This window comes from Zonotrichia albicollis, chromosome Z (assembly GCF_047830755.1).
Source record: "Zonotrichia albicollis isolate bZonAlb1 chromosome Z, bZonAlb1.hap1, whole genome shotgun sequence".
In the NCBI taxonomy this organism is placed as follows: domain Eukaryota; kingdom Metazoa; phylum Chordata; class Aves; order Passeriformes; family Passerellidae; genus Zonotrichia; species Zonotrichia albicollis.
This window is the reverse complement of record NC_133860.1, coordinates 47336435-47360689: the sequence shown is the minus strand read 5'-3', so window position 1 is coordinate 47360689 and position 24255 is coordinate 47336435. Positions and strand designations below refer to the sequence as shown.

The following is a 24255-nucleotide window of genomic DNA, read 5'->3' as shown; positions in this document are numbered from 1 at the left end:
ATGATGCACCAAAAGTAAGGTAGTTTTGGGGTTTTACTTGAACTACAGTTAATTGAATTAGATCAAAATTGAAGAAACATAACAATATATTTAATATAGTAAATCTAAAAAAAGTTTACTGTACTAAATGTATTTTAAATCAAGCTTGAATTTCTACATTTTATCATAAATCAAATTTACTTGCTAAATAAGATGGTTGGGCTAGATGATTGACGGTTGGACTGGATGATCTGTAGAGTGTCTTCCAACCTTGATGATTCTGTGCAGTGATTTGATTATCAGAAATTCTGGTTGAACCTTCCCATTGCACACAGCTTACTGTGAGAGAACCTCTGCAGCTACAAACAGAGGTTAGGAGGTGTGGTTTTTGGCTAAAAATGCGAGGATACAGACATACTGTTTTATTTTCATGGTGCTCCACAAATCATACATTTTTCTCATTTCTACTCCTCTTAGCTTACATCAGACATCCTAAGGCAATTTTTTTTGAGACCATTAAACACTAATGTTTTTTTTCCTGAAGTCTACCAGCATGGAAAATTAATTTTCCCTGTATATTATTTATTGCATCATGACAACTACTACTGTCATTATGCTGTGGTGAGATTAATAATCCTTCTGACTGAAATGCAGTGTTTCAAATTTAGACTATTAGAATGCCTCAGGAAGGTGTTCTGCAAAAATTGGCTCCCGTTGCATTTTAGTTCATCTCTGTTTGCAAAGGTGTCAAAAGTGGCTAATGAAGATAGTCGGTTTCTTCATGGAAATAAATTACATAAGTCACCTACTGGAATGATCCACTGATTTTATACAGGTAACTGTCAGCAACTGTGAGACATTTGTAATGTTCACTTCCTACTTGTATGGCTGGACTTGAATTTAGGGAAATGACACACTCTCGTTTTCCGAGTATACCAATAGTTGTCTAGCTCAGCATGTCTCAGATTAGTTATTCTCTGCCTTTATTTTATAATGCAGTTATACATATATTGCAGTGCCTGTAGATGCATTGTAAATTGAAAATATTATTTCCAAATATTGTAAATTTACTCCATTTCACTTGCAAAGCTGCTTCTTAGGCGAGTTATTTTTTTCTCCATAAGATAGTAATGATTTTCCAAATAGCAGAAGTGTATGCAATGAACATCAATTGCAAAACAAAATGAAATTGTCTTTTAACTATTTAATCTAGGCACTTATGGATATTTGGTCAGAATGGTTTTTTATTTATTAATAGGTGGCAGTAGCAGTGGAGTTTTATTTCCAGGGATAATGATGAATTTAAAATACAGTTAAAGTTGCAGGGCATTTGATCCCTCTGTAATAGAAACCTACTTCCTAAAATGGGGGTTTCTAATACATCTGAACTGGGGAAATAAAATGGGAAATGAAATAGGAAACTATGCAAGGGTGTACATTTTGGACTAGGTTTTGTCCTTCTTCAAGTGGGTATTGTTTTCTCAGCTCTAAATATATGGCCCATAAAAATGGCCCAAGGGAGCCAAACCTTTTATGTGTCTTAATAAGCTAAGTGCTATTATAAAAGACCCATTAATGGTTTTATTCTAATTCTAATTGGATATTAAGAAATACTGACTCTAAGTCATATGTAGCTTATTAAAGGTTTAGGTTCACAAGCAGAGGAGTGGAATAGAGTTTAGGCTTACAACAGTCGTTGTGGGTTCTACATTTTTGCTAATTTCTGCATAGCATTTCATCACATTTTGAAACACACAGGCTTAACTTCAAAGCATGCATCAGACTGTCATTCTGCCGTGAAGCAGTGAGCTCTGCAGCTTTAAGTAAGCACAGATGAGGAATAACATAACACAGGGCATGACTGAGGCCAGAGCATGGCTTCACATCCTAAGGATCATGTTTAGCAGGTAATTGCCAGTTCCCTTGATAGCTGTGGTGATTTTGATCAGCATCATGCAAGCAGATAAAGAGGTGTCGCTAATATTGAATTGCACCATGTGTAAAGAGACACACTGCAGTTAGTGGAGTTACACAAAGAAAAACCTCCTGATTTGACTGCAGTCGAGGCCTCACCATCTAGAAACTTAAGCATATTGGCATTGCTAATCTTCTCTGTCAAAAACTGTATTTTGTGTGATGCTTACATTTATTTATTTTTGCATAGTTGCTGGAAAATATTTTAAAAACTCTGAGCAGAGCATGTTGTACTTGTGTTTCAGTGTGTATCAGCTCGGTTTGTGTTAAAAAATAAATATTGTCAAATCAATGCTTTTTTTTTCAGTTTATGGATATTGTGCACATGAATGCTTTTTCAACCAAATGTTCCTTTTATGATACAACCAAACAGGTACTGACAGAAAACAGTTATTGGACCTTGCATGTTAAATAAGGCTAGAGGTTTTATAATTTTTTGTTACTAATCATAAAGGGAATGGTTTCTGTTTCTACATGTGATAGAAGATCTAAAAAACAAAGATTTTGCCTTCCCTATGAGTTACTGTAAAAGTCATGTTTAAAAAAATATTACTACTATTTCTCATCTTCTAAAAACTAAGGATTATTAAAATGCAGTAAAGAAAGACTGGTGCACATAGGGTTTTGTGTACTATTTTTGATGTTCATTGAAAATTACTTAAGTTTCTATAAAAAAAGTAATTCAAATGCAGAAATTATTTTAAACCAAGTGAATTGAAATGTGGATTATGAAAACTTTCAAGTTCTTTTTTGGAAAAAATTTCTAATACATTAATTTCTGCAGAAAAAATTCAAGCACTATAAATTATGACATGTTAAATTTCCTTGGTAGTCATTGAAGATGTGTTTGAACACGTAATTTAAGGAATGAGAAGCTCTTTGCATTTTGATAAGCTTTGAGATAATTAATTAATTAATTAATTTCTACCAATGGCAGAATCCCTGTTATAACACAATACTGCAGCTGAGATCAAAGTTTTTATCAGGATTATTGCTTCAATATTTTGTTGCTGTCATTATGGAGTGTATGAATTTATTGTAGTTTATTGAACATCTTTTAAATGCATTTTTAAATCTATAATGAGGTTACATTTGAATTAGGACTTTTTGGACAGCAGTGTAATCAGCATTAGACTGAATAATTGAACTGCAAATAGATGGTCCAGTTCCAAAACTCAGGAAGATGCTAGGGAGAAAAAAAAAAAGTTAAAGAAGTATCTCTGAAATTTTGATTTTTGGAGTTGAAATACCCAGACAATGCTGAAACCCCATATGTAATAGTAAATCCTTTTTTGGGAATTAGTGTGCAACTCAGATTAGTTTTTACTGTAATTATGGCTTTCGTGACAGATGATGAAAAGTTTAATGAAAAGTCAATTACTTAAACTACTTGAATCTCATGGAGCTTAATTATAGGGTCCACATTCTAATAAAATTATTTTTCAGGCTTCATTGAGAGGACCTCACTAAAATCAAAAAACCTACAAGTAACTTAATAATGACTAATTTCAAAGGTTTTTGTGATGTTATGTTTACTGGCTTTGTGACATTACAAAAACTGAAATGGAAGAGACAGAAGGATGATGTTCTGCAAACTTCTTTCTTTGAGAGATTGTGACAAGGGAATGATTCTGTTGAAAGTACAGCTAAAAATATTAAACACTTTATATGCATATGCAAAAGCTTTTTTATGGCTTTTTTAAAAGCTGTACCATCTTATTAGAGAGAGGATTATTATTATTATTATTATTATTATTATTATTATTATTATTATTATTATTATTATTATTATTATTATTAATAATAATAATAATGATAGCAACAACAATAACAACAACAACAGAATTGAGATCAGATAGATTCTAATGTTTGTAACTGTGCTTAATATAAACTATGTTAGATTTAGCTTTTTGGAAGTGAATTCCTTCCATAAAAGGAGAAAAAAAAGTGAAGCATGTCCGAAAAGGTTAATTGATATTTTGTGAATGGTCTGCTGTTTCATCAGTTGGAAAATACAAAGGCTACACATTGCTGTGTTTTGCTCGGTACAGCCTAAGCTTAATTTTAAGGAGTAGGTACAGAATAGAAATGTGGTTGCTAGTGGTCTAGAGTCTCAGTTAGGTGTAGTAAATGCGTAGTACCTTAATGGAGAGTATTTTACACCTTAACATTTTCTTCTGTTCTATGCTGAACTCGGGACAAAGAGATCTCTGACAACATGTCGTTTAACTTCTTTTGAAGCTGAAATACAGGTGACTGTGTTGCAGGGAGTTGCTTCCCACTGCCAAGGAAGCGTCAACCTGATCCTTCATTCTTTCTGATCTCATTAAGCATCCTTGTGTGACAGAAGTAAGACCATGCAAAATGGTGTATTAGTTAGAAGCCAAGTAATACAGGATATACCTTGGCAGAACTTCTGTGTCTGACATCTGCCTCTTCCTTGAAATCGTGAATAGGTATCCAAAACAAATATCCATCCTGCTTGTTATATCTTACAGCTTGAAGTTTGTGCTTAGGCTCTTGCTGAAGCTGAACAGGAAAATGTTGCATGCCTTGCAGATGACAAAGGCATGCAGGCTGTTTGCCATATAGCAGTTGAATCTTAAAATAAATAACTCAGCACAGTATTTTGTTTATACTCAAGGGATGGAACTATCTGACTCAGATTTATTTAAAGAAGGAAAGCCATCAGGTTTTAATTGTCTGCTGTGAATGTAGATGAGGAAGATGTCCATTGCTGTTACATTGCATCATTTTCAAATGTGCAGCAGCAGACTGGAGTAGCTGTTAAAATAGTCTCTATTAAACACCATACTACAGCTGTATTAGTAGTGGAGAAAAAAGAGGGAATTTTTCAGCTGTAGGTTTGTCTGATGTATTCTCACCATTACAGCTTAAAGTTAGTGGAATATGATTATATAAGAATGTAACAATTAAAAACAAAATATATACTGGATATAGTTTGCTTGGCTTGGCTAGATAGTTATATAACTGGCATCTCTGCTGCTTACAGTGTCTGGAAGTTTTCATTTATGCTCTTTTATTATGTCATAGTATTAAGTATAGGTCATTATTCCGTTGAGTAAAGGTGAAACATTAAAAAAGAAAAAAAAAAGAGGTGTATATTTGACTTTCCAAAGATGGTATTCCAGAACAAATGTCGTTGGATTTCGTATCTACAATATGACATAAAAACTGCTAACACTGGAATGAATTTAAAGGTAAATGATTGATCAAATATTTTCAAAATAAAAAAAAAAATTAATTACTGTTTCATGTTAACAAGACTCATAGTCCTAATGGAAAACACTGCATTTGAGGAAAGATGGGGGAATGGTTTATAGAAAGATACAGGAGTGGGAAGATGTGAGCAGAAAATCTGTGATTTAGAAACAAGACAAATGAAAAGCAAGATGTGAGGATTGTGGATTGTTGGAGAGACAGTCTTGGTTGACATAGTAAGCATGATTGGACAAACCAGTGGGGGGAAAAGCAGTGAAAGTTTTGTTCTACAGAGCCTGAGAATTAATCTAGGTTTCACAGGATCAATAATTTATTTGTTTTATAAGAAATAGTCTCTAAACTGAGTAGAGTAATGGTTGGCTGTCTTCTATTTTCAGCCAGACATACCAGCTTTAATGATTACAGGTTGCTTTGTGCTGCTACTGCTCCTGTATATCAGCAGAAGTGTGCAGATGACTTGGAATTTGTATAAATACATATTACACTGTAGAATTCTTTTTCTAACAGGAATAAAAAACCAACTTTGTGAAGGTTTCTGTGTTTTTACTTAGTGGGAAATGCTAGAATCAAAGATATTCTTGTAACTTTCTATTTCCCTATATGGGTGCAAGATAATGCAATTACACGGGCTTTCTTTCCTTGGCCATCTGCCAGGCTTCAGGCTCAGGCTCTTTGCTGTAAGCCCTTTGCGTCTTTCATTCTTCATTGAAGTTGTACAATGAATAGATCAGGGAATTGTGGAAAGTAAAAGCTTAGGAGGGTCTGGAAAGATGACAATGCCATAGAATACAGAGACATCAGGCAGGTTGTTAAACAGAGAGTAGAAAGTAATCACTGTTTGTACTAGGTAGAGTTTTTGGTAGAAGGGGGGCACAGAGGTGTCTTCTGTGAGAAGCTGTTTGAAGTTTCCCCCATATCCAACAAAGCCAATGCCAGATGGCAGCAGGATGGACCTGCTGTTGGCCAAAGGCAAGCCCATCAGTAATGGTGGTAGTGCCTCGGGGATAACAGATTTAAGAAAGAGAAGGAAGTTGCCATGCTCTGGCAACTGCAGGCAGAAAAGCACAAGGAGTGGGAGGGAACATGTGAGAGAAGCAGCCCTGCAGACACCCAGGTCAGTGGGGAGGGAGGGCGAGGAGGTGGTTCCCCTGCAGCCCGCGGTGAAGTCCATGGTGAGGCAGCTGTGGCCCTGCAGGCCATGATGAAGCAGACACCCATCCCTCTACAGCCATGAAGGACCCATGGAGCAGGTGGATGCACCCAAAGAAGGCAGTGGCCCTGTGAGAGGCTCCTGCTGCAGCTGGGGATTGCTGACCAGGCTTGTGGCCCTGTGGAGGATCCATGCTGCCTTACTCTTTTCCTGAAGGTTTCCTTACTCTTTTCCACTCCTCCGTTGGAAGGACTTGTCTTGAAGAAGTTCATGGAGGACTGTTGCCTGTGGGAGGGACCCTCCACTGGAGCAGGGGTGGAGGGTGAGGAGAAGAGAGTGGCAGACAAGGTGTGATGAACTCATTCCCTGTCTCTCTGTGATGCTCAAGGGAAGGAGGGAGAGAAAAACAAAAATGAAGTTGAGCCCAGGAAAAAGGGAGAGGTCAAGGAAAGGTTTATTTCTAATTAATCTACTGTCTTTGACTGGTAATAAATACATTAATTTCTCTGAGTCTGGTTTGTCTATGATAGTACCTGGTGAATGATCTCCTTGTCCTTCTTTTGACCTGTGTCTTTTGGTGTATTTTCTCTCCACTCCACAGGCTGAGGAGGGAAGTGACAGAGGTTTTGGTCTGCACTTGACACCCAGGCAGGGTCAACCCACTATGCTGTTCGACCATATATTTGTCACATATATATGGCTCTTTTTGAAATACACAATGTTTTCATGAACAAGATCAATTTTTGCGACTACAGTTTAACTGCAGCCTAAACAAATATTTGACATCAGCCATATAATATGTCATAGGCTTTTCCATAGGGAAGGAGGCCAGTGGCAGTCATTAAATATTTAAACTTTTAAATAATAACTTACGGGATTCTTCATGTTACAATTTGAGCAAAAAATTGGAAGTTCAGAAGTGTACAAATCCATATGGATGCAGACTTCTATCCTGACAGAAGTACAAAAATGCAGATTCATGAAACCAATGGCTTTTATCATTATGTAGCTTAGCTTGTTTGTATCTCTTTTACAGCTCCAGAAAGTAAATGTCTCATTACATACTACAATAGATTGATATTTTATAGCAGAGGGAGAACTGAACTCTCAACTGCTGTAAATTATCAATGGCAGATATAATGTATTGGCTGGGATGTTTATTTCACTGGAAAACAGAATCTGGAGTGATCTGAATGATGAGTATGTAAGAAAAGTTTTCTAGCAGAAAAGAATCACAGAGTGGTGGATATTTGAAGCTGGATATTTGAATGACTTATAGTTCAAAACCCTTTGCAATGGACATGGATACCTTCCATGTGGACCACATTGCTCAAAGGCCCATCCACATTGGCCTTGAACACTTCTAGGGGTGGGTTCAGTGCCTCACAGCTCTCACAGAGAGAATTTCTCTCTTATGTCAAATTTAAATTTACCCTTGTTCAGTATAAGACCTTCACCCCTTGTCCTGTCTCTGCTCTTACTCTTGGTAAGAGTACCTCTCCCTCTTTCTTTTAAGACCCCTTTGGTCACTAGAAGGCTATTATAAGAGCTGCCAGAACCTTCTCCATGCTGAACATCCTAGTCTCAGGTTCTAATATGAGACAGATGTTTTGGGTATCTGCTGGCTGTGATCCCATATTTCCTGAAATGAAACAAGACATTGAATTCCTGTTACATTGTCTTGGCTTAGGACTAATTTAGAAGGAAACTTCCAAAGTGGTCCCTCTTGAAATCAGATTAAAGTGGCCCCTCCCACTTCTGGTTGGGGAAAAGATTTCCATGGAGACAAGTGGAAAAAATATGTTTATTTAACATAGAAAATATCCACGAGCATAAAAAAATAAAAATAATACTACTAAACAATAAAGCCTGTCACTGTTCTGAGACCAGGCAAATTCAGAAAGTCCTTTTTGTGGGGTGTACCTCGGCTCTCTAAGTCTGTTATCAGCCCCTGGTGGAAAAGGCTGTGTCCCAGGCCCTGGTGGGCCACAGGCGTGAGCTCCTGGAGCTCTTCTCGGTTTTCAGTCCAGAGCAGGGCCAATCTGTTCCAAGAAAGAGAAAAGCAATAGTCTGGGGGACATCTCTGCCTCAGCTAACTGAAAAACTAACCAAAAGCAAAGGAGAGCTCTCTGCCGCTGCAGACAACACAGACCGAGAGAGAAGCTGAAGCTCATCATGTTTTTGAATGCAACCACCTCAAACATTCCACAGCTTCTCCTTCTCCCCACTTCACTCTAAGATCTAGTTTTACAGGTGCAAAACTTACTTCTGGGCTAAGCGGATGAATGGGGATACAATTCAGCATTTTAGGACATACACCCAGTGGGCAAAATGAAAAATAAAGAGTAATTCGACTCTAAAATGTGAGACTGGAGTAAGTTTCCTCATTGAGGAAGTATTTTGTGTTGATGGTTACAGCCTGAAGACATAAGATATATTTACTGTAAGCTCTCAATTTCTCACTTGTCTGAAATGTGCTCTTTTCTTAATAAATGAGATCACTGATTACCTTTCAATATATTTTCTGTAATTTTAATATCTGTGAGTCAGCAGCAGAGTTGCTTATGAGTCAGGCTGATGAACATTCTCCTGTAACAGCTCCAGTAATTACAAACTAGAGTGCAGAGATAGTGACTTCTTTCTTACGTGTTTTGTTTTGGAGGCCATTTTACAGGTTTGTGTAAACCTGCATTGCAGGCTATTAAAAAGATAAGCAAAAGTTTCGTTTTCCATAGTTATCTGCAAAGAGACTCTGAAATCTTTCCTTCAGCTGCATTTTGCTTTGCTAAAAACTCAACAATTGTTAGAAAGTTAGTAGAATTCATTTTAATGCCATTCCTGCAAACTAAAACTCTCTCGTATTTTCAGTGTATTTTGTTAATGTCCAACTTATATGCAGATTGCAAACATTTTAGGGGGTAAGATTAAGATTTTAGGCATTCTTGAAGGAAGATTATCCTTTCTGGTTTGCTGGATATAGCGAATTCAGATCCAGTTTTATGAGGGTGCTAAAGGTTCTACAAATACTAAATAATGCTGATATAAATAAATGTGTTATTTATATTTTGTAATGTAATTCCTGTTCATCATTGTTTACCCACTCATTAGCTTTATTTCACTTATATTTTTCTTGATTTCTTCCAAGATTACAGGGAGGACTGACACACCTGGAAGAAATTTATCATGCCAATAAACACAGACAGAAACTTAAGGCCCACTACCAATGTAGCCTGGATATTTACCAGGACTTTTGAAACATAGGGGCATGATGAAGTGCTACAAAGAATTTCATTCAATACATATGGAGGTTTTTTATGTAAGGACACACAGATACATATTTGGCATCATTTCACAGGGAATACTTTCACTACAGGCTGCTAGAATTTCTACTTTAGTGTAAATTTTTATGCTGTAGGAGCAGACCTAGATTTACCAAATACATAAAAAACATGATAGATTTTCTTTCATTGCTACAAACTAGCTTTGCGCTCTGTCTCCTGTATCTTGCCATTCAAAAATGCTGAAGTCTAAACAAACGGTATATGAATTTGAAATCTTTATATATCTCTCTCTCTTCTCCTTGTAGTTGTTACCTTATGAATATAACTCTAGAATTTAGTTAGGATTAAGAGAACATGAATTAGCAACTACAGTTAATGAAATAAGAATAAAGATTAGGATGAATAAATACCTGTTTTCTACTTGTGGAAGTGCACATACTTTTAGAATGAAATTCCAGAATTATTCTCTTCTCTCTGGTGACCAGTGACAGGACCTGAGGCAACAGCATGAACTTGTGTCAGGGGAGATTTAGGCTGGATATTACGAAAAGGTTCTTCACCCAGAGGGTGTTTGAGCACTGGAACAGGCTCGCCAGGGAAGTGGTCATGGCTCCAAGCCTGACAGAGTTCAAGGAGGATTTGGACAATGCTCTCAGACACATGGTGGGAGTCTTAGGGCTGTCCAGTTCAAGACCACAATTGTACTTGATGATTTTTGTGCGTCACTTTCAACTAGGGTGTTCTGTAATTCTGTGAAAAGAAATTCTGTGCTCATACTTTCTGAGCAAAACCCATATCCAGTCTTGAATTTTAGTAAATTGATTTTAAATTCTTTTGAAGAAATTTTTTGTCAGAAACTCAAACCTATTTATATATTTATCTGCAGCACTCAAGCACAATATGTGAATTAGTTGATTAGAAACACAGGTTTGTTTTTGTCTTATAGGAAAACTCCCGTTTACTTACTAACTTTTTGTGCAGTGTAGTATGAGTGCCTGTTAGCTAAATAATTAGTTCATAACCTATGGAATTCATCCTGTACTCTGTGTTACGGTTGCTTGATGTGGTGAGTCTTTGCTTGAGCACAGGTATGAGTAGTATCAGTCTGTCCATCCATCTTTGAAACAGTCAGCTAGTGCATAAGGATGTAAGTTTGCAAATTTCTTTTATTTTTGGAAGCTATGTAATTAGTAACTTGAACACAGTACTGCACGTGTGCTTCTCAAGCTGAATCTGAAAAAAATGGACCAAATCTTCAACTTACATAAATTTAATCAATGTCACTGTTACTGCCGACTATTGAGCAGCTTACACTAGTGAATGAATTAGGCTGCTCATTTAAGAAATCAGTTTACCTGCTTATATTGTCCATATTTCCCTCAAGAATGGGAACATTTTACATAATTAGAGATACGTAATGGATAAAATCTCTTGAACCAAACATAATATCAATTAATGACTTAGGTGACCTTCTAATTAAATAGAAAATTAATATTTTAAAAACAGTCCAGTCTTCAAGGATTGCCAAACTGTAATAATCTTTCACAGAAATTTAATTGTGTAAGAAACCTAGTCAAGTTTGGTAGCAATGTGGCAGTTCAGGAAAATACACTGTTCTCCAAAATCTCTACTTCTGTTAATACCCATGTTCACTGGGCCATATATTAGACAATCCTCATTTTGTGAACATAACTGTAAAAATCTTTAGAAACTTAACAGGTGCTTTGTCTTGAAAAGCAATACTAGTACTGGAGTACTTCACGACAATACAAAGTCTGGCTGTATGGTCAAAAGGCTGACTCTATTTAGGAATACCAGGCAACAGGTTTTCTTTGGCACCATTATTTCACTGTTGTGATTTAAAGCAAAATTTAGTGTATTTTTCACAGCATTTGAAGAACTTAATAGCTCCATTCTTAGAAAAGCAGTTAAAAATATAAAGGAAAATCCATAATGGGTTTAATCATCTGTGTGAAGTATCCAGGTTGGAATTTATTTCAATAATCTGGGTGTTTTTACATCATTCACTTAAGCACTCAGTTCTATGGTGGCCTTTTTAAGCATTCATCTGATCTTGGGAGTAAGATAGCTGCTCCTAGAAGTATATGTCTGGACATTGGAGGTAACTGTATGACTTTTTAATCTGGTCTTCATTGTTCATTCACACAAAACTATGCACACCTACCTGACTTTTATTGTCCTTTTATTTCTTTCAGAAAAGAGGTTAATTTATTCAGTCCTGAAAGGTCAAAGTGAATCAGAATGTGGGAAAGAACATGAGTATTTTCAAATAGCAATGACGCAGACAGTTGGCTCTGGCTCTACAGTGCAAGATCCAATATTTTTTCTATTTGCAGTGTTTGGCAATTAAAATTACTTTGTTATAGGGATCCTGCCTTTTAACGGTGTAATGCTTTAGCCGTTGAACTAATTTCATACTCCTTTGCTATGGTGCAGAGGAATCACCTGTAAACAAGATAAGGAAGAAATTGAGGGCATGGTGGAAGCATTCACTGGGAAACGATCAGAAAGCTTAAGAAATAAGCCCTTACTTCGATCACAAAGGACTTAAATTCTCAGATCTGACAGAATAGGGGAGTCTCAAGATATGTATTGGATAAAGAGCTCAGTTCCACTTGAAAAAAGACAATGTTCTGGTGGGTTGAAAAAAAACTTGACATTCAAGTGTTACAGGAGATTTGAACTTGGAGGTCACCAGTATGGAAAGATTTACGCACCTTTACAAAACTTCATTTTGATAGTGACAAAACAAACACTTCTGTAAAGTATTGCAGAAAGCAGTGGAACTAAGTGTGTGTAGTGGAATATGGGTTGATATAGGTTTTTCAGAGAGACATTATAAGGAACTTGAAAGTTTGTTGTTGGATAGTTGTGTCAGTGTCAGTTCTGAAGTTGAACATAGTTGTGACTGTATGGATATGCTCTGGCTACCTTAACCATTAGGCAGACAGCAAAGCCTGATTGTCTGTAAGGTCCATGTAGTTCTTTGCCTGCTTGAGGGATCTGTGGCTAACAGTTAATTGTATTGCCTTGCCTTAATTAAAACTGACTAGAACATGTGTATATGACTGTAATTACAAGATTTACTGCAGTATGGGCAAACTCAAAGGTGAGGGATGCTTTTGACACTATTTAAAGTGTTGGGCTTTTTTCTGATGCTATAAATATACACATTAGCCTTATGCTCTCAAATGCAAAAACAGTCTTTCATTTTTTCCTGTACTGTGGGGTTTTGGGGTTTTTTTTTTTTTTTTTTTTTCCTACATTAAGTCATATAGTTAGCCTTATAAGTTCTGATTTTTTTACATGACTGATAATCTGTAACCATGGCCTGAAAGCATGATTATTTCCTTGAAAAAAACAGTAGTTCTTAACTACAGAAAGTGAAGTATTTCTTCTTCAGTTTAAGCTACCTCAAGATTTTTTTCTGGTTTTTTTCTTATGAATTTATATTTATAATATAAAATAATTCTCTATTATCCTAGTCCTGTATACACTATATTAATTTCCCTATTCTTGGTATCTCCATATCCGGGCATATAGCTTTTTTGTCTCTAGGAAGGCGCAGTTGGAAACATCCTACTACTCTTGTCCTAGTAACAGGGAGCAACTTCAGAGAAGCTACTACATTCAGTAAGTGAGAACCTTAAAAGTAAGCAGAAACCACAGGTCATTATGTTTGCAGCTTTTGATACCAGGTAGGATGTCACAGGTTGGAGGTCCTTGACCAGTGGAGGCTCCTGCATTGGGAAGAGTGAAAACTCTGCTTGTTTTAGCTCTACCCAGCAGATATGTGCCTGTATACCCATGCACAACTAATTATATAATCACAACAAAAGACTTTTATATACCATGTTGTTATGCTACAGGTTGATACAAGATTAAGCATTTTTGTATCAATTTACTATATGGCTGTCTGTTGAGGAGGAAGAAGGCACACAGATGTTCAAATCTGTTATTCCTAATCATTAAAAGTGTTGCTGTGGTTAAGGCCAAACACATTAAAAAATACATCTGGTACTTCAGTGGGCTGATTTTCATTTCTGTCAGTAATAATTTTATATTAATTCTTTTCCCTACCTTCCTTTTGTTTTCGTACCATATATTGTGTTACTTTATATTGTTACTATTGCAGTGAGAAGTTAAGAGTAATGAAACCAAAACCTTCCAAGATTTTTTTTTGAAAGCTGTCTACTTTTAAAAGAGGATTTGTTTTACAAGAGCAAGCATAAAAGTCTAACTTCTCAATATTTATTGCTAACTCTAATTAGAATTTTTCCAGTTGTGTCTGCCAGCCTATGACACAGTAAGATGCCAAATTATTGAACAACCAGAAGCTGCTTTTCTAAAGGCATTCAGTGAAGGAACAATACATGTGGTAATTGATTCTTGTGATTTATGAACAATACAGTAATTCATTCAAGAGGTTTTGCTATTATTTTATGAGAGGTATTGCATGTTAAAGAACATAAAGATTAAATTACAACTTTCTAGACAGCCCTTGGGAGCAAGCAACTTTTATATACACTGAAATCTAAGTTTTCAAACATTCTTAATTTTTTACTAAAGATATGTGACTGACTGACATTATGGTACTATGTAAAGATTTTATTTTTATCTAAATTTTTACGTCAGCAGACCTGAGATTCATCTTGGTTTGGATTATCCTTCTGCCCTGTTTGACTATTAATTTCTGCTTCTCTTTTTCTTTTTAGATTTTTTTTCTTTTTTCATGAAATGAGCTTTTTTAATCTTGTCTCTTATTCCCATCTTTCCACAGCCAGATTAATTTTATATTTGGATATTTGATACCAGTGACTTTGTGTTCTCTTTGGTGCCCTGCTGTATTTGTTGCGTCCCCAACTTTAGTAATCTAATCTCATATGAATTTTTGTCAGTACTTTCAGTTTTTTTGTGAGAAGTTAATTTCTGGTTGGCTTTTTGTATTCAGAAGGAAGAAATCAGAGAAAAATTAATTTTTGAAACAGTGCAGATTATCTTCTACCTATTGTAATCTTTCCATAAGCAGATAGTAGCTCTGATGATGGAGTGCAGTGATTGATCACTTGATATTTTCTACATTTTGAATTGGCCATTGAGATTAAGACATACAGAAATTTGAATCCATTGACAGCAAACTAAGGTTCTCAGTTCTCTTCATGAGCAGTCAGCCATTTTCAAGTATACTTTCAAGAGGTTGCTGAAACTCTATGTGGAAAATACAATTTCCTTAAATCTCTAATTTCTGAACATGCATATTAGATCTAAAGGTATGTATACATATTTACTGTTATTATTATTATTATTATTATTATTATTATTATTATTATTATTATTATTATTATTATTATTATTATTATTTTATTATTATTATTATATAACATATTACTGTTATCTAGATGAATATTTTAGGTGATTGTTACAACCAATATGGTTTCTTAATTAAAGCATTCAATTCTATTATTTAAGTGGACACACAAAATATTAATCATACACCACTGAATTTTAGTTATGATGCAGAATGACACATTTTGCAGAAATAATTTATTATAATTTATAGAAGTGCATACCTCTTAGTGTACTCTTTTGAGTACATACTTCTTAGAGTCAAAATAGGCAGTTCTTACTCAGTACACTTGAGCAATGTGAGCTCATTTCCTTAGAGAAAAGAGTGCTAATTAAACCAACAATTTGCAATACTGATGTGCACAGGAGTGCAGTTTTCCAAGACTAATAAGTTTTTCAAATAGCTACGAATTTCTACTGACACTTCGAATTTAGATTTGAGTACAGTTTGTTTGTTCATTTTTTGTCTTCTTTGCCCTGATAGAAGTGTCACCTATGTAGTAAGTAGGTAGGACTTAAACTGGAACATTTCATTCAACTCATGAGCACAAATCCCTGCATAAATTTTGTAAATACAGTGGCAGGAACAACTGTAATACTCCTCTCTATGTTTTCTGACATAATCTAAGTAGCATAATCCTGGAATTAAGTAAATTGAGACACGAAGGTTAAGTAATTTGCCTGAAGCTAAACAGCAAGCAATTAACAGAGATGGGATTAGAATTACAAAGTTTTGGCTGTCAGCCCTCCCTTCTGTCCAGGAGCCAGCTGCCACTTTCAGTGCTTCTGGCTTCCAGTCCTTTCTCTTGAGACTAAACTTCAGTGATTTTTTTTTTTTTCATGCTACTTAGATATGAACTTAAAAGGAAATGATAACTACGACTGATACTATGTTTTAAAAATTATTTTTATAGTAGTTGTAAAGACCTATCTGCCTTTGCAAGAAAATAAAGAAGTAAATCCTTGTTGGTAGTTATATTTTAGTAATTTCTACTATTCTATTAAAAATGGCCATGAATCATGCTTTCAAATTGTAACAGATTTCAGAGTGAAAATCTCTGTGCTAGGTCAAATGTAATTTTTTTCCTTATTTATTTTTAGAAAAAAAGGTTTGATTGTGTCCTACAGTTTTACACCATTCTTTTAATAGCGTGCTCTTGACTGATACCAGTTACAGGTAGTGTTATGATTTCTTGGTATCTCTTTTTAAAAGAAGAACAAATTTACGTTAAAGACAGAAGAATGGAAAATACATTATTGAGAGGTAGATGAGATAGATATAAGCTAGGCACAGCACTACAGGTTTATCTTAGATGTATCTCTAACCACTGAAAATTATATTAAAAATTACTGAAGTAACCTGACTAACAGTGCAAGATTCTTGTAAAGCAACTGCAATGCTAGACCGAGATATACAGGATATCAAATAATTGTATTTTCAGTGATTTCAGGTAATAGGTGGCAGAATAGATGTCATTGTATGAAGTGCTATTACATGTCACAGTTAAAATAGAAATGAACTTCTAGTGATTACAAGTTTACCTTTATGTGCTGATATGTTTATTTTGGTTATGTTTCTGCTTTTTAATAAAATCCTTGATCTGACAACACCTCTGTTGTCCATTTCTTTGTATGAGGTTTTAGTTCTCATATTCTTACATGCTTCCATATGCTTCAAATCTGTGCTGGCATAACTTTACTAGAGACAATCTAGAACAAATTTAGCCCCTGTAGAGGTTCATGGAGCAGATGAACCTTGAGTACCTTAAGACTAGTATTTCTTGCATTTTTGCCGTGCATTGTCCTTAATGACAACAGCCACAGAAATGTGGCTGTTATTTGCAACAGGACCTACACACAGTAGGACTCAGGAAATATTCAGTATACTGCCAGTGTAAATACATTCTAATCAGTGCTTTTATGTCTTCACAGCCGTATCCCAGAGCAGGCTGCTTGTGCTGTGCTAACCACACTCTGATGTATTGTAAGTGACTTGTAGGCAAGGAACTGGGACAATCCACTGGGGCCTTTAGTCACTGAATCTTTTTTAATATCTATAAACAGTTTTCTGACCTAGTTTATGAATGTCTGCTTTTGTATCAGCAATGCATCATCCTAGGGGCCACGCTAACCTGTCTAACAGTACAGCTGAAGGTGGGCTGCCTTGCACAGCTCACAGAGCTTGCTGGTAAGAGGAGTATGTATTCTGTCTACTTGGCTGAACATCTAATTCAGGTTGTATATAACTACTCTTTGTACGTAAATGGTAAATGTTGGTTTATAATTAATAGAAGTAGGTGTTGATCAAGTTGTGGGATGAAGCAGACCTAACTTAGTAAGAAGGAGAGAGATTTATGAGTCTCTCCTAACTAGGTTTTTTAATTATTATTACTTTATAGCAGCCTTAATGATACTTTTTTTAAACCAGTTTAGCTCAATAAATTATGCTTATGTCAAGTCATGTCATATCCTAATGCTGTTCTTCAAGTAGAAAGTCATCTTGAACCCCTAATTCGCCATATTGCATATGTTCATATGGGCTGTGAGATTTGATTAGACACAAGCATACTTCTGCTTGAATAGGAATTATGAGAATTTGCTTATGTGAATGCCTTGTCAAGCATTAACACTGAATCATATTAGTATGTAGAGTCAGTATTATTACTAGATAGTTGATTTTGCTTTCACAGTCAGTAATCATCACAAATGGCAAGGTATGCATTTTGTTGTTTTTAGATACATAAAATATGAGTGGAAGTTTCATTTCATTGTTACAGTGCCCCAATTTTATGCTTCCTCATTTTGGTACCTGTATTTTGAGAGTTTTAGTAAGACTGAAACACTTCTAAAGGTCATCTCTCCAGTCATAACCCAGATATTCCCAGTCCCTAATTGAAACTTCTAGTGTCTCATTTTTTCCTGTCTTTCTCTTGGAGCAAAACTCTTCTGGAAAGAGATCAGCTTGCCTGGCATTTTGAAATTCACTGCTTTTACTCTGCACATTGAAAAGGAGTGTCAGCTCTCAGTTACCAAATAATTCATATGCAGTCTGCAGACATTAAAATTTGAAAGAGAAGCAGTAGAGAGCTTTGAAGCAGAATTTCCTTTTGTTAAATTAGTGAATATGACAAGGTTATGTAATATTCCTGGGGGATAAAGTGGTGCACGTCACTAACCTTTTAGATTCAAGAGACTTCATGCTTTTTATTTGCTGCTGAAAGAAGGCTTAGTACTGGATTTACTAGCAAGGTCCTCTTTCTAACTCAGGTAAATTAAGTTCCACCTAGCTTTTACATATACTTTTGTGATAAATATTGTGAATATACACAAGCTTATACCTATTTTGTTTTGTAATGTGCATTTGAACATGTGCTGTTTTATGACTTAAAGGCATATCTGCAGCTGAGTTAATATCATGAACACTGGGTTAATAGTGCTGGAATTCCTATGGGCATGGGGGAAAAAAAGGGAGAATTCTTGCCCTCCTGTGTGTTTACTGGATAGTGAGTATTACTTAGTCATATGCTTGCATCTTTCAGTGCTCAGGTTAGGCAAATACTAGAACCAAACATCCTGATTCTCCTTTCTTGAACTCTAGTGTAAAACAGGATTTTTGTGTAGAAAGGACTGAAGAGACCATGAAGTCAGGAAAGATTCAGAGGCAAATGTATACAACTTTCATTTTCTGTAGCGGTATTTAAATGCAGGCTAAATTTTGTATTTAAGCTAGTGCAAATGTAGCACTGATAGCTAAGGCTGGGCACCCAACTTGAGGAATGAAGGCAAGAGGGCATGGCTGTGGCAGTAGGCCTGGTTTTGGGAGGTTTCTCCTTTTATCTGATCACCTATGAGACTGAGTGTGATAGCTTGTAAACCCTAGCTTCCTTTTAGGCTTAGCACAGTGCTGCTCTAATAAGGCAGTAGTTAATGGCTGGCCCGAGTTTTACACTAAATGTGCCAAAAATTTGTCATGAAACCAGCTTAAATTGTTAGTCGGTTGCCTGCAACAGTTTAAATAGAAACAGAACAGCAGTGTGTACTGCTTCAGCTTCTTTCTACTTCAAATTTAAATGTATTGGTCTGTACTATTAGTAAAAGGCTTTTTTTCACATAGGTTCTTCTTATTTGTGAAAAAGCCTTTTTCATTCTCTCAGTTATTATAAGCTTGAAATGAACATGTGTGAATGTGTGTGAATGATATTAGTTGGCAAATAAACGTCTGCTGCTGTCTGTGTTAGTTCATATAGCTCCCATGTCCCTAGGGCTCAGATAATGTCTGTCTCTAAAAAAGGCATACATAATCCACAATGAAATGAGCTGGTAACAAGGTTTGCAGAGCTTAAAGGTACACATTAAATGTGTGCTATTTTAACATTAGACCTTTTGGAAAATGTAACCCACCTATCCTGCTTGTGAGACGTTACTTGTAAGTCTGCAGTTTAACTTTGTATTTCAAATGATCCTAATAGTCAGCTGACTACACTGACACTGTGCATTGAAGGAAATTTGAAAATATAAAAGATAGGATTGGCTTTTCATATTTTCCTTGAGACATCAGCAAGTGATATTTTTATTTTTTTGAGCTACTTACTTAATTGTAGGGAAGGTGTGTTCTGGCAGATTGAAGGTTCGGAACTGGAGATTACTGCTAATTTGGAAAAATAGCCCCAAACCATAACCATAACCAGAAACCTCTCTGAAATACCAGTCCTTTGTTCTGAGTGCTTTTGCTTTTAGAAGAATGCATATTAAAGAAAGAAGGTGGAGTGATGAGTGTTTCAATTATATTATCAAGATTTTATTACTTTTTTAGGGCTGAATTTTTAAGAGGATGCTGTGATGCCTGTAAAGTAAAATTGCTTGATGTCATTTACCCAGACTTTTGGGAAACATTTGTTTGCAACTAGAAATAGTTTCTGGGAACCAAATGGATCAAAATTTTCAGCGGGACTTCACTGGCATGGCTGAAATGCATTTAAAAGTTGAAGGACACCAAACCAATAATTTTTATTCCTATAATAATAAAACCATTCAACTGCTCAGAGTATGATGACATCTGAAGATTGTGTTTTTGCTATTCTCCTTGCTGAAAGATGTTAAGGCAAGGGAAATTTTAAGATGAAAAACAGGTGAGAAACAGAAAAATTTCACAGCTTGTGACTGACAGACAAGAGCTTTTAGGAACATACTACTTGTTAACTTAGTAGTTTCTTTATGCAGATTTCATTAATACAAATTATTTCTTGTCCTTACAGAAACAAAAACTAATTAGCTTTTTTTACATAGCCAGTGTGCAAGTCCTCTGTAAGTGCAGGTTAGAATTAAGGTGAAACAATTACTTGTAAAATGATCAGTCTAACTGATGTCACAAATTATTACTAATGGTAAATTAGCTGCTAATGCTTTATATAAAGGTGTTTTGAAATTTCTATTAAGTAATTTTCTGTTAAGTACTATGTATATGTATAGTAGTTTTTTAATATATTAACTGCTGGAGGGATTGTGAAAATAATAATGAATCATGAAATTTGTAATGCATCAATACAGTATCAGACTGTGATTAAGTACAACATTTGCCTATTTGTTCATTTTTACCTGGACAGGAGTCTTCACCACCTTCACCATCATTAAATATGAACCAGTCTATGGCCTTTTTATTTAGAATATATGGCATTGTCTCCTAAGTCTGTAGACTACAGTGACTGTTGCAAAATGGAAAATGGGGTAAATAAAGGTGTTGGTTTGGCTTGATTTGGTTTAGTTTGGTTTGGTTTGTGGGCTTTTTTCTTTCTTGGCTGGATTTTCGGGGTTTTTTTGTGGTTGCTTTTAATTCTGTTTATTTGGATTTTTACTGCGTGAGAAATTTCTGAGTGTGTAATTTGACATGGGAAGAATCAGTACAGAATTTTTTAACCGGAGTGAGTCCATTTGCATACTCCCTGAAACTTTTTGCTGCTAGACCAGTAAGACTATGCTAAGTGAAAATGGCATGTGTGATTGTATGTGTGCCAGACCACATTGTTTACTCTGCTGTCAACCTACATTTCTGAGTCTGAGGTGAAAACATTTCATGGGAACAGTTGTGATTGTCATCTTCCAACTTTTATTGGTACAAAATGAATCTTTATAACTGAAAAAGTTACTGTAACTTTTAAAGAACCTCCTCAAATATGTGTGAATGCATTAGCAAATGAGGTATTTGAAAGAAGTGTCTTTGCATTTTTAGTTTTTTCTGATGTCTTTATTTACCCTTGCTATATATGCTTACAAAGGCTACAATGTTATGTGCTTTTTGGCAATTTTTGTTCTGACGTAGTAAAATTTTTGATATTTCAGGCATATGATGAAGTTTAGTCCTAAATTGAATTATTTTATACTAGGAACTTTCATACACCCCAAACAGAGAATCTGGAAACAAATGTATGAGGATCTGCATCCTCTGTGTATCTTTTCCATAGTAAGTTCACATGCTGAGCTAGCTGTAGCTGGACTGCAGGCATTCTTTTAGCTTTCACTTTAAAGAAGGGGAAGTCTTATCCTCATAGTCACCTTTTCATAGAGAAGTATATTCATAAAAATGTCTCTACACAAGAATAGTTTGCAGTAGCTGTGGAAAAAAGGGGCTGAACTTCAGAAGTATTTTGTCAGACATTTTATTTGAGTGCAGACGAACAATATTACATATCCTTAAAGCACAGCACAAAGAACAATACAGCAACTTTAAAATGGATTATTCTATAACATGATGAAATGTGAATTAATTAATTCAATTCAGTATTTCAGAATTCTACTTAAACTTTAGAAAGTCAATGTAGAGGCACAGAAGGGAAGAAAGAAATGTCTTATATTCATGCCAAGATATTCAAATGTTCCAATCAAAATGAGTTATTTTAGTGTCACTTTAAAAATATATTTTATAGAGCCATAATGTGCAAAAAAACTCCATTTCTATCTGGATAATGGTAAACCATCTCTGATTTCAGAAGTTCTTGTGGCCCTTGAGGGGACAGCTTTACTGTTCATTGAAGCAGCAGCCTTGTTTCTGTGGGGTTAAACTCTGTAAACAGATAAATGCGAGCTCAGTGTCCTTAATGTGAGCTAGCAATAAATTCAATTTTCCGTTGTATATTAAGAGTGTAATTTGCAGTAGTTTTGTAGTTGTCACTTCGGCTTCTCAGGAGCCCCAGCAAGAAGTGCGTACCAAGTAGGAGATGGTGGGAGCCCTCAGCTCTCAAATGCCAAAGCTTGTGGTACTCTTCAGAAGTCCAAGTTACGGGTATCTCCCACTCTGATTTTTTTTTTTTTTTTCTTTTTAGCTTGAAAAGGTATCAAAATTCAGTATTAGTATCAATATCTGAGTAGGTACAGGTATATAAGCAAGCAAAACTTGGCTTGTTCTTGCATTTAAAAGGTAATATTGCAGCAATTTTATGATTCCCTTAAGAAAATTTAAGTACAGAAATATGAGATGCTGATTTTAAGTGAATTTCACTTATTTTATTTTAATTACAGTGTGTTATTTTAACTGCATTTATTGATGTTACCAAGGAGAGTTCCAAGAGTTCCAAAAGCCGAAAGACTCTGGTATCATAGCTGGTAACATATTACATCTTATTTTTTTGGCAGATTTAATTGCAGTGGAAGGTTTCCATATAGATTGTTGCTGTGCTTAATGAACTGTGTTGTGGAGAGTTTTTCTTGAACTATGCCCTGCTGTTGTTAAGGGAGATCGAAAATAGTTGTCAGTTCTCAATCAAAATTGCCCTCATGTTAATAAGCACAACTGTGTGTGCAGTTTAATTGTGTTTGCTGTCAGAGTGCCTAGCAGCTTAGGTCACAATCAATGTCAAGAAACTGACAACATTAATTGTAGAGATAATTTGTGTCAAACCTTAATTAACAACTTTTATAAAGATAAAGGCAACAAATACCACTTTTCATTTTGGCTTCTGCTGGGTTATGATTTCACATACCCTTAGACTGATAGTAGTTGCATTATATGTAACAAGATGAACATTTTGATAGAGTGATAAAAAGAGGGATTGCATAGTACTTACCTCTCCCTGTGGCAGATAATTATATAAATTATTTTATGTTCTAAGAATAATTTATCTTCTCTTATATCGTATGATACTTGAAAAATAACTGACTTACTTCCAATATTATGTATTGGAGGAGAATTTTGGCAATGTGTTTTTATAGAAATGTCTTACTTATGTAAAAAGAAGTTTGACCAGGCAGATACATACCTTATTTTTTTCGACTAGGTTATGGTCTAAGTGAAAAACAAAGATCAACCCAATTCCATTCTATTCTGGCCTGTGAAGCTTTTTTGTTGATGTAGATAGTATTAGTCACATCATACAAGAAAGTGGATTTTATATACAGCCTTAAAACCTTGTTTTCCTTGAAAAGAGCCCACAAGTTGAAAATTGCGTCATTATGTACAACTGCCCTTGTTTCCTGTATCTAATGCTATCTATGCCTCTAATGCTAGGTGGTTAATAAACAAAAGCTTTACTAATTGCTGGTTAGCAGAAATTCATGCAGGATGGCAAAAATAGTGTTGTTCAGGTAGCTAGAGCTATTAAGTATTCTGTCATATTTCTGCAACTCCATGATGTAGGTGATAATGCTGTGCAGAAGCCAGTATGCAGTTTCTGTAAGGAGTCATAACAGCTATAGTCCTGTAGTCCTTCACCAGATTTTGGACAGTTCTATATAAGAAATTGCTGGAAGACTGGTTGTACACCTTAGAGCAGTTAAGTTGGGTGAAAGATTTTTAATTTAATTTATTGCTATGTGTGCTATTTGCTGCCTATGAGGTACTATACAGAGTTACTGTGTGCTCTTGGACTTTGTCATGAAGTGTTTCTCCTTCAGTGTGTTGAGTTCTAACAGTGAATTCACAAAATGTAAAAAAAAAATTAAAGACGAATAGCAACATGTCATTTTTCACTTGGTGGCCCACGATTACAACTTGTGCCACAGAATGTCAGTATATGGATTCAGTTGAGTCTCTTTACATATCACAGTGCTGAGTTAAAACAAAAAGGGTTCAGAGAGAGCAGTTTTGTTGAAACCCAGATGTTCTTCATCAGCATATATTTTTGCCTTTTTTGTGGTCCAGGCATAAGGCCTGTGGCTTGGGAAATGATCTCAAGTATTTTCACTTAAAGTGTGCTTTATTTGCTAAGGTTTTGGCAATTTTTGACATCAGAGAAGTTCTTTCATAATTTCCCTATGGCAGTAGTAGTACAC

The 24255-nt window shown here is 35.4% G+C and overlaps 1 protein-coding gene across 50 annotated transcripts in view; it reads left to right on the top strand.

The window, feature by feature from the left end:
* Positions 1–24255, top strand: part of PTPRD (protein tyrosine phosphatase receptor type D) — a 1168317-nt gene that overhangs the window by 922228 nt on the left and 221834 nt on the right. The window lies entirely within an intron of this gene.